The sequence below is a fragment of the Ailuropoda melanoleuca genome, chromosome 2 (genome assembly GCF_002007445.2).
Source record: "Ailuropoda melanoleuca isolate Jingjing chromosome 2, ASM200744v2, whole genome shotgun sequence".
Classification (NCBI taxonomy): Eukaryota; Metazoa; Chordata; class Mammalia; order Carnivora; family Ursidae; genus Ailuropoda; species Ailuropoda melanoleuca.
The window spans coordinates 159738963-159749760 of record NC_048219.1 but is presented as its reverse complement, the minus strand read 5'-3'; the positions used below and the strand labels follow the sequence as shown (position 1 = coordinate 159749760).

Genomic DNA, 10798 nt, shown 5'->3' with positions numbered 1-10798 from the left:
TGAGGGGCACTTTTTAACAACAGTTTAAATCTTCTTCTCAGGCTTGGCACTATATTTCCTATAGATATCTGTTGCTTATGATAAAAATAACATTTGTTGCCTTTTCCAAAGCTTGCTGAAGAAAGGCCCCACAGCACGGTCCAATTTATCAAACTTTAATATTAAGAATTTACATCCTCAGGCCTGGAGTAGGGCACAGAAGTATGCAATTTAAGAAATTATCTTGGGTGATTCTCATGTACTTGGTCCACATCTCATACTGTAAAATAATTGCTAAGGGCAGTCTCAACTCAGTGAGTAAAGTGCAGTAGAAGCCAATGGATATCTGTTAGGAATCTCCTATCCCCCTTCAAGGAAATAGCCTAACTTCTTAAAAACTATATGCCCCTTAGACAAGGATTCATAACATTTTCCAGCAGACTCCTTTACAAATGAATTTCTTAGAAATATTTATTCTAGTAATCTCTCATATTACTGATTCTCTATGTTAAATATACCACCAAAAATGTTGTAAAGACAAGTTTATCTGGTCCTGAAGGATTTTGTGCCATGAAGGTAGTGTGGATTCAGTCTATGTTAGGGCTGGTTGCATTTCTCAGTGGAGACATTTTCCTCCTTTACCTAGAAACAAGATGTGAGCAAATGCATTTCTTTACTGTCCGCTTCTGTGGGGTTGACTTTTATGGATCACTTGCTCACTGAGTGTGTCGTCATTTGAGACCCATGGGTTTATGCAGGTATCTCTCATCTGACTGTCCTTCTGGCACGTGCCCAAGACTTTGCCTCATCACCCAAGATGACATTAGGATTGCAGCTTGAAGTTACATGAATTTTCAGAACACTCAAGGCATGCTGAATATCATTGTGTTTATGTTTCTTAGGGTTTCTTTTCATTCTTTCTTTCTTTCTTTCTTTTTTTTTTTTTGGCTTTTTTGAGGGTTTCCTTTACTTGTGAGCAAGTAAAGGAAACTCTTTAAGTTTTGAGCTGTACATCTTCTCTGTAATTACTTCACAAAAATCAGTTTCTGCCTTCTGAATATCTACTTGCAATCCCATAGAATCTTATATATAGCCTTATCTAATAAGCTTTAACACTTTATGGTTCACCCATTTGTTTTCATTTTTTTTATTGTTTAAATTTTTTTGGCTGCATACAGTATACTTTATTGATGGTGCTTGACTAGGTAGGGCTTCCCAAGTCCCTCCTCTTCTTCAGGAGGTCTGGGATGGAAACTGTATAGGTCGGGAGATTCTCAGTATCTTGGAGAATGAGTTGGGACAAGGACTCCTCAGCAGCTGAGGGCCTCTTTCTTTCTCTTATTCTTGCTGGGGCTGGTGGTCCAGGGGACTCTTGCTCCTTGGAGGCCATGTAGACCCATTCAGCTCAGGGATGACCTTGCCTACAGCCTTGGTGGCACCAGTAGAAGCAGGGAGGATGTTCTGGGCATATCCTTGGCCATCACACCAGAGCTTCCCAGAGGGACTTTCCATGGACTGTGGGTAACAGTGATGGCATGGACTATGGTCATGAATCCCCCCATGATACCAAAGTTGTCATGGATGACCTTGGCCAGAGGGGCCAACCAGTTGATGGTGCAGGAGGCATTGCTGACAATGTTGAGGGAGTTGTCATACTTCTCATGATTTATGTCCACCACAAACATGGGGACATCAGCAGAAGGGGCAGAGGTGATGACCCCCATGGTCCCATCTCTTAAGTGAGCCCTAGCCTTCTTCTGGTAGTGAAGACCCCAGCGGACTCCACAACATTCTCAGCACCAGCATCACCCCATTTGATGTTGGTGGGATCTCCCTCCTGGAAGATGGAAATATGCATTCCATTGGTGACAAGTTTCCTGTTCTCAGCCTTGACTGTGCTTTTGAATTTGCCATGGGTGGAATCATATTGGAACATGTAGACCATGTAGTTGAGGTCAATGAAGGGGTCATTGATGGTAACAATATCCACTTTGCCAGAATTAAAAGCAGCCCTGGTGACCAGGTGCCCAATACAGCCAAATCCATTTACTCCAACCTGTACCATTGTCTTTAGGGGACATGACTGGTACTGCACCAGAAGATGTGGCTGTCTATCAAACAGGGAGGAGCTCAACCATTTATTTTTAAGCCATATTGAATTAATTGAGATTTTCTCTCACTCATTTATTTAATATCTAGCAAAGTGGTGGGTATATATTTGGTTCACAGTAATAAGTGTTGAATAAGAATGAACCATTGAGATGAAACCTATATAATTCCTTTCTTTATAATGCCATCCCATGAAATAGAATTAGGACCCAAAAATATCCATACAGATTTAGAATCTATATAATAAACCAAATAGGAAGGAAAAAGTTCTTTTTTAAAAAATTTTATTTATTTATTTGACATAAATAGAGACAGCCAGCGAGAGAGGGAACACAAGCAGGGAGAGTGGGAGAGGAAGAAGCAGGCTCATAGCGGAGGAGCCTGACGTGGGGCTCGATCCCATAACGCCGGGATCACGCCCTGAGCCGAAGGCAGACGCTTAACCGCTGTGCCACCCAGGCGCCCCAGGAAAAAAGTTCTTATCTCACTGAAATCTATCCAGTTCCAGACAGTTTATTATTTTGTAATTTAAATTTAATATGCACAAAATATGTGTCTGTATATTTTATGTAAATATGTACATACTTATCTATAAATATACATTTATATGCATAGTTACATATGTACATATACACATATATTGCTAATAAGAACTAACTTTACTTATGTACAGAATGTGCTATAGCATTGTGTGTAAAAGTGTTTCATTAAAAAATAGAACTTAATTCAATGCATTAAAGAACTCACTCTTTTCCCTGTATCATACATGACACTTAGACCACTTAATATGCGTCATAGCATTTTCTCCAAACAACATCAGGCCTTTTTTTTTTAATTGAATTCCATTTAATGTCTTTTATCCTTCCTTGTAGAACATATGAAAGAAAAACAATAACAAAATGCCCACCTACATGGAGTTTACATTCAAGTGGGAAAAGACACCAAATTATGCTTTTGTTTGAATTTACTTTATGATAGAGGCATGGGGTTCCTCCAGATAGCTGTTCCCAACAATAGTAAATACAATGTTGGCTCAAAAAAATTATCAAAGAATAAAGAGCTGCTCTAAACACATTTCTCAGCTCTACATAATAAAGTTGTGATAAATAGAAAGATAGTTTGAATCCTAGAACCACCACCCATCTGACCATTCACCTCTTAAATAATTTACTTCTTCCAATGCCCATTTAGTAAAAATCAAATTTATGTAAATATATTATCAAATATAAGTACACAATTCTTTTGGAACACTTTTGCTTATCTTCTTCCTATTTTGCCCTTTACTCATAGATTTAGTCTTACCTCCTGTACATACCTTTATATCAGAGCTGCCAACACCCTATTTTTTTTCTAACTCTTGATGTCACTCAAGACTGTTCCCTTGACTTTCCTCTATATCTAAGAAGGAGATATTTCTTTGGGTTGGCCAGGTTTAAAGACATTTTATTGCAATGTTTAGTGGACAGAGCTTTTAAGTAGAGTGGATAAATGATGGTAATCTTTGTTACTATTCTTCCTTTCTCTTTTTTCCCATCGTCCCTCCTGCCAACCACCACCCCCCAGTCACCACTTGGTAAGTGGTATTGCTTCAAGATAGTCAGAAGGGAAGCAAGTGTTGCTTGCTTCCTCAGAGTTGAGGGATGAGCCACTGTTTTCTCCCGTCCTTCATTATGTGTTAGATTGTTTTCCTCCCAGAAGCCTAAATAGCTATAATTTAAAAGATATCTTATGGGAGAGCTAAGGAATCTATCTTTTTAATTTCTTCTCTCTCTTTTCTGCTGTATGTTTGAGACTAGGCTGTGTTTACTCTTACTGGCCAGATAGCTCTACACATTCTCAAAAACAATTTTTCTTAATTATAAGATGTCTCTCTCTTATTTCCTCTTTTTCTAGCATAGACCATTTCTCATTACAGAATAATAAAAGCCAAAACTTTGACTTTACCTTGGTAAAACAAGCATGTTTTTGACAACTTTGATTCAAAATTTTTAAAACATCCCTTGCATAGGAAGAAAATAATTGCTTTGCTATAATTCTGCACATAGACTGGAGTAAAACATAATTTACTAATAAGATGGGGGGGTAGCTTTATTTTTCCAGTCAGCAAACTGCAGACTGGAAGAAGTCTCTGAGAGATTTCTTAGGGTTAAATTTTCTGAGTTAAAATTTGAGTACACCTGGCCAAAATATTAATATAATTTTAATTTTAGTTTATTAGCACCTCATAGGATTTGAACATGTAGCTAGAGAAACCATAATGAACTTCCTAAATCAGTCATGGAGGGGATGGATGATAGAACGTGAAGATGGGGAACCTGAGCTTCCCATGCAGTTTGTGATCCTTTATATCCTGATCCTTTCTTCATCATGCCCTCATGAAAGACTATGGATTCTTTATGGAAGAGACTACATTTTTTCCTTTTTTTAAAAAAATAATCTAGCATGGTAAAAAGTGTCTAATATATGCCAAATAAATTGATGAACAGATGAATTAATATACATCTAATTTATTTCTGTGTGGATGCTTAACTTGTAAGACAAGATTTGACATGATCCTAGTCACCTTCCAGTCTTTGGTTTTTCTTGTTCTTACCATTAGTCACTGTATTTTAGCCGCATTCGTCTAGGGGGAAAAATTATTCCTGCTACAGTCTCTGAACTTGCTACTGTTTCCTCTGCTTTAAATGCATTGTTGCCAAATCTCCACATTTTCTTCATATTTACTTTCTCAACATTCAAGCCTCAGCCTAATTGTTGAAGTAAATTCAGATTTACTTCAAATTTACTTTCTCAACATTTAGGCCTCAGCTAAAATATCACTGATTTAAAGAGGCCTTTTCTTGTAAGACTGTCTAAGTTAGCAGCCCTTCACCAAAACCCAGTTGCTCTAGTTCATCCATTACTTAGTTCTTTTTTTTAAATCTCATCTCACTTATCGATACCTATAATAATTTTAGTGAAATATTTGGTTATTACTGCACTAGAGAAGGAATATTTTATTTTTTCCCAAACTTTATCCTCAAGATGGTGCCTGACACACAGAACATGCTCCATAAACACTTCTTGAATATTTAAGTTAATGAATAAGTATGATGTGTGTCTACTATACTATGTTGGTTAAGTGTTTTATTACTATCTTTCTGATAAAGTCCTGTTTGGTAGGATTTGCTGATTTCTACAAGATAGCTAGATACTTCCAGTATAGCCAATTTCAGGCTACCAATGTCATGTCATGTCACCGAGCTTGGAATTGGGAAGTTATGTACATAATTTCCCCTTTTAATCCTGTGCTAGCTGGCTTGAGCTGGCTCCAACATACCAAAATTATTTTCCTCCATCAAGTGAATGCTCATTGACAACGTTAGGATGCATAGCCTTTAAATATTTCCAAGTTCTGCAACCTACATTTCCCAACCTATTTGCTGCCAGTTCACTAGACCTGCTGATCGCATGTGCTCATTTGGTTGCTAATTTTCCATCTGCATGTCCTTCCCTTCTCTCTCTAGCAAATGCCTACTAATACTTTAAGATGAAACTCAAAAGTAACCTGTATTTCATAGTTTCCATCAACAAATAATGTTTCCTATATACCCAAATAACTATTTGATTGACCTATGTTTTTATATTCCTTATTTAGTTATGTGTTATAGCAAGGCATGCATATGGGACTATAGATGCCTGTGGACAGAGGACATATTACCCTCGTCTGTACATTACCAGCATATAGTAGAATGCCTAACACATAAGGAAATCAATAAATATTTGTTTAATTTACTGGAATTTTAATAGTTTAGTGGATTTCAGGTCAAGTAATAGTTCTTGAAAATGAAAATACTACTAGTTCAGGTCCCTTATCAATAAAGAAAGCACTGGGGCATCTAGGTGGCTCAGTTGGTTAAGCATCCAACTCTGTTGCAGCTCAGGTCATGATCTCAGGGTCCTGGCATCTGCCCTGCGCTTTTTGTTCCAGGCTTAGTGCAGAGTCTGCTTGTCTTTCTCTCTCCCCTTCTATTCTTTCTCCTCTGCTCCTTCCCTGCTCACACTAGCTCTTGTGGATGGCGCTCTCTCTCTCTCAAATGTGATTCATTTTATTTTTTATTTTATAAATAAAATCTTAAAAAAATAAGAAAGCATATTTTTTTATTACCTTATCTGTGATGTACAGCTCCGCAACAAGTTGGAGAGGCACAAATTGTTCTTTCCTTAAGAGTAAGAGGTAATTACCAGAGGGTCGGAGGGTAGGGGGATGGGTTAAATAGGTGATGGGGATTAAGGAGTTCACTTGTTGTGATGAGCACAGGGTGATGTATGGAAGTGTTGAATTACTATATTGTACACCTGAAACTAATATAACGCTGTATGTTAACTAACTGGAATTTAAATCAAAACTTAAAAAATAAAAGAGTTCGTTAAATCAAAACCTAAAAAAAAGAGTTGTCAACAAAATAGTAAAAAAAAAACACCTAAGTGAAGGAGGCATGCACACTCCTATATTGCAAATCCTCCACTAATCCACCCAAAATCATTTTAAAATTCAGCCTTTGAAAAATGGTCCATTATAATCACAATATGCATTTTTAAAGTAATATTACTTATGAAATATGATTCATAGTTTTCCTTAAAAATGAGCCTTCATCCTTAAAATATCCCAGCCCACTTAGGATTCTCTGTGTAGGGTTCTGCAATCAAAGCCAAAGTCAATAAGAAAGTATAATCTTTGTTTCCACTGAAACTTTGTAGATAGTGATAACATGTATTCTATATCAGGATTCCATTATTCTTCAGTCAATTAGCCAAATATCATCATACTACAATCCCAGCAAACCACATTATCAGGATTTCTATAAAGAAAAAAAAAGGAGAATAATGATTTTTAAGAGAACTAAAAATCAATGCTGTATAAAGGATATCTTAGGAAACCCCACTAATTAATGAGAACTTTATAGGAGATGCAAACAACAGANCCACTAATTAATGAGAACTTTATAGGCGATGCAAACAACAGATTTTATTAATCAATCTTGGTTTACAGTAAAGTGAGTATATGTAGCTTCCCAAGTGATAAAAGATTCACAAAAATGCTTCAGCATATAAACATTTTTTAGTGTATACTTATTTCCAAGAACCATGTTAGTTTACTAATATCCTCTGAATTCATTTTTTTATTGTTATATAACAGATTTACCACACATTTAGCAGCTTAAAACAGCATATTATCTTAAATTTTCTGTGGTCAGAATTCTAATCAAGATTTAGTTAAGTCTTGTGTTCCTGCCCTCACAGGCTGAAATTATGCTGTTGTTCAGATTCTGTTCTCATTTGGAGGCTGTATTGAGGAAAAATCCACTTCCAAGTTCTTTCCACTGGCAGAACTTATTTCATTGTGGTTGTATGACCAAAAGCATGTCTCCTTATTGGCTATTGTCTAGAGGCCACCCTGAGCTCCTAGAAGCATCCTACAGTGATTTTCTTGCCACACACACTGCTGTCTCCTTCTGGTAGCATGCAGTTTGATTGTTTTTTCAAGGCCAACGGAAGAGCATCTCCAGTGGATACACACACACGTGCGCACGTGCGCGCGCACACACACATTAATATGACTCTAATACCATCATCTTTGCCATATAATATAACCTCATCAAGGCAGTGGCATCTCTACACTTTTGCCATATTCTGTTGGCTAGAAGCAAGTCATAAGAACCACCTACATTCAAAAAGAGGGAATTCTACAAGGTTGTCCATCACTGGGAGTCAACTTGTGATGTTCATGCCATGCTCTCATAGCACTACAATAGCCTGTTGTTCCTACATGGAGAGAGTGAGTAAGGAGTGTTGGTAGAATGAAAACAGATTTTCAGTAACTAATATATTTTCATGATAGATAGTTCGAAACTATAGATAGTTTCAAACTATCTCAATCTTCCCCATTGAACAAAAAGCCCAGAGTCCATTTTTGTCAAACTCTGAAGGAGCATATTTTATTTCATTCTGTGAAGGAGAATTATCTGGGACATTTTCTGACATTTTTATTTACTGGAAAAATAAAAGTAAAGTCTTACCAATTAAATTGTTGAGAAAAATGGATGTCAGGTTTTTTTCTAGACTTAAATAGTATTTTTTTTTTTTTGGTCCCCCAAATCAGGTTGTCAGTATAATACGAAGGACTGTGTTTGGCAGTAAAACATAGCAGGATTTGGTGGCTTTTCTGGATGTTTAATAGTGTATTTTCTAAATGATATGATCTCCCACATTTACCAGTTTTTAACTGGCATCATTTTATTTGACCTTGCTAATTTCAATGAACTCTATCAGGCACCATACTCATCACTTTAACATTCTTCATTTTAACTTTTTTTTTCTTCCTCTTTTTATTCCAGTGTTTTGTGTTCCTTCTGCACTTTCACTATTCCTGTCCCAGTGTATCAGTGTCATGCATTAGCAATTTTCTTGAATAAGGCAGGGCACGCCGTGAGTTTCATCATTTATATTAACTGCTCTTTTTGGCTGGTGTTTATTTCAATCTCAATACTCATCTGAGGTATAGAGGTGAGAAAAAAAAACAGAAAAAATGATAGCACTTTCCTTCAACTAACAACATGCAGTAGAGATTCAAGATAATTGAAACAGATAGACACAATAAAGCAATTAAATTTTTACTTCTTTTTTTTTAATTTAGCTTCTGGCACTCAACTAATACAAATCCTACACACAGACAAGGTAGGATAGGGCCTGAGATAAAGAAGATTGAGAAAGCTTCACAACAATAAAACTAAATCTAATTTTATTTTTATTTGACTTTCAACCAGGAGACCAAATGTTGAAATCAAAACAAACCCTAAGGCTTGTACAAGCCAGTATCCAATGTATTCAACAAACCAGCAACTTGCAGTATTGTGTTGAATAAACAGTTTCATGTCTGATGGAGAAAATAAAGCAAAAACTTGAAACAAATTCAGCTCAAATTTGGATTACAAATTTTGATTGTATACAAAGGGAAACAAAAACAACAAAATAAAAACTAAAACTAAACTAGCAGACCAGTAGAGAAACTAAGCTATTTTTGGTTGTGAGGATAAGTCCTAAATATATTAAGATTTATATATGGATTTTGATTTACTCTACAATTCTATGAACTGGAAGAATTCCTTTCAAAAATTAATTTAACTGTAAATGGAATTACATGAAGTTATTTTCAGATAGTATTTGATAGTATAACTGTTACTATGCTGCTTTTTTTCATGATCCTAACAAATACATATTTTCCACAATTTTTCCCATTCATGTTCTTTTAATATCAGCCCCAAATCCTGAGGTCCATCACAGATTTGTATAATTTCCATTTAGTTTCAGGATATATATCCTTAGTTTTGAAGACTATATTTAGATGTATCTCATCTTTCTTTTTTTCCCCACTAATAATATTTTTTATTATATTATGCTAGTCACCATACAGTACCTCCCTAGTTTTTGATGTAAAGTTCCATGATTCATATGTCATCTTTCTTATCTGTGAAATTTAAAAAAAAAATAGTTTCAAAAAATGCACATTAAATTATGGGTTGTATAAGGTTAATTTTCCAAAGTTCAGGATATCAAATTAATGAAAAAATACAAAAAGAATGAAGTGCAACAATTATAAGTATTAAAGCAATATATTTAGGNGCCCTGAGCCAAAGGCAGAAGCTTAACCGCTGTGCCACCCAGGCGCCCCTATGCTATTTTCTTTGTATTCTGCTTCTGTCTCAAGTGATCTTATTTTCCCCATTGTCATTGTTATCACATTACTCCTAACTGTCATCATTTCTTATCTCTACTACTTCACTAGCCTGACAATACCTTTTTCAACATTCTCTTACGTTCCTCAGATCTTCTTTATTTTAGTAACCGGGGTCAATGGTATTATAATTAATAGTGTTGTGCGGGGACCGTAGTAGCTATATTTGTGGCCAGCATAGCCTAATATATGGAGTTGTCCAACCATCATGTTGTATACCTGAAACTGTTGTAACATTGTGTTTCAACTATACTTCAATAAAAAGAAAGAAAATCAGATTACATTATTTTTGGTTTTAAAATCCTTCAATGGTTTTGTGATAAACTAAGGGTGACATTAAAAAGCCTCAGCATGACTCATAGACTTTTGCTTGTCCTTGTCCCTGAATATCTCCCCATCTTTTTCAAGCCACATTCATTTTGTTCACTTTGTTTTGGTTGTACCATTACTGCCTGTTGTATCTCTTACTACTCCAGTACCTTCTCTCTTTCAACCTCTTCACATAGTATATTCTTACCCATCTTCTGACCAAACGTTTGATCAATTATTACTTTATTCTTCACCCTATTATAGATTATGTCCTGTTATGACTTTGCATGTCACATTGTTCTGAGTAATTTTCATTTATATCACTTTTACTTTAATGTTATTTGTATGATTATTAACTTATTGCCATTATCTCCCTCCAGATATTAAGGAGTATAAACCCAGAAAATGTATTTGTTCCTTCCTCTATTCCCACTTATCTGGCACTGGGCTACTTCATAACAGGCAAAGAAAATTATTGTTGACTAAATTAGTAGTGGGCTAAAGATTAGCCTGTGTTATAATAAAGATTTAATATTCAAATAATGTTACAATTCTCTAGTGTGATATATTTTAGAGAAATAACAGAGGAGTCATTGGAATTTAAAGTTAGAATAAATCTTAAAGTCT

General features: G+C 35.7%; 1 pseudogene; it reads right to left on the bottom strand.

Moving 5' to 3' along the window:
- Positions 1-1317: 1317 nt before the first annotated feature.
- LOC100469919 lies at positions 1318-2101 on the bottom strand (annotated as a pseudogene).
- Between the last annotated feature and the right edge of the window lie 8697 nt (positions 2102-10798).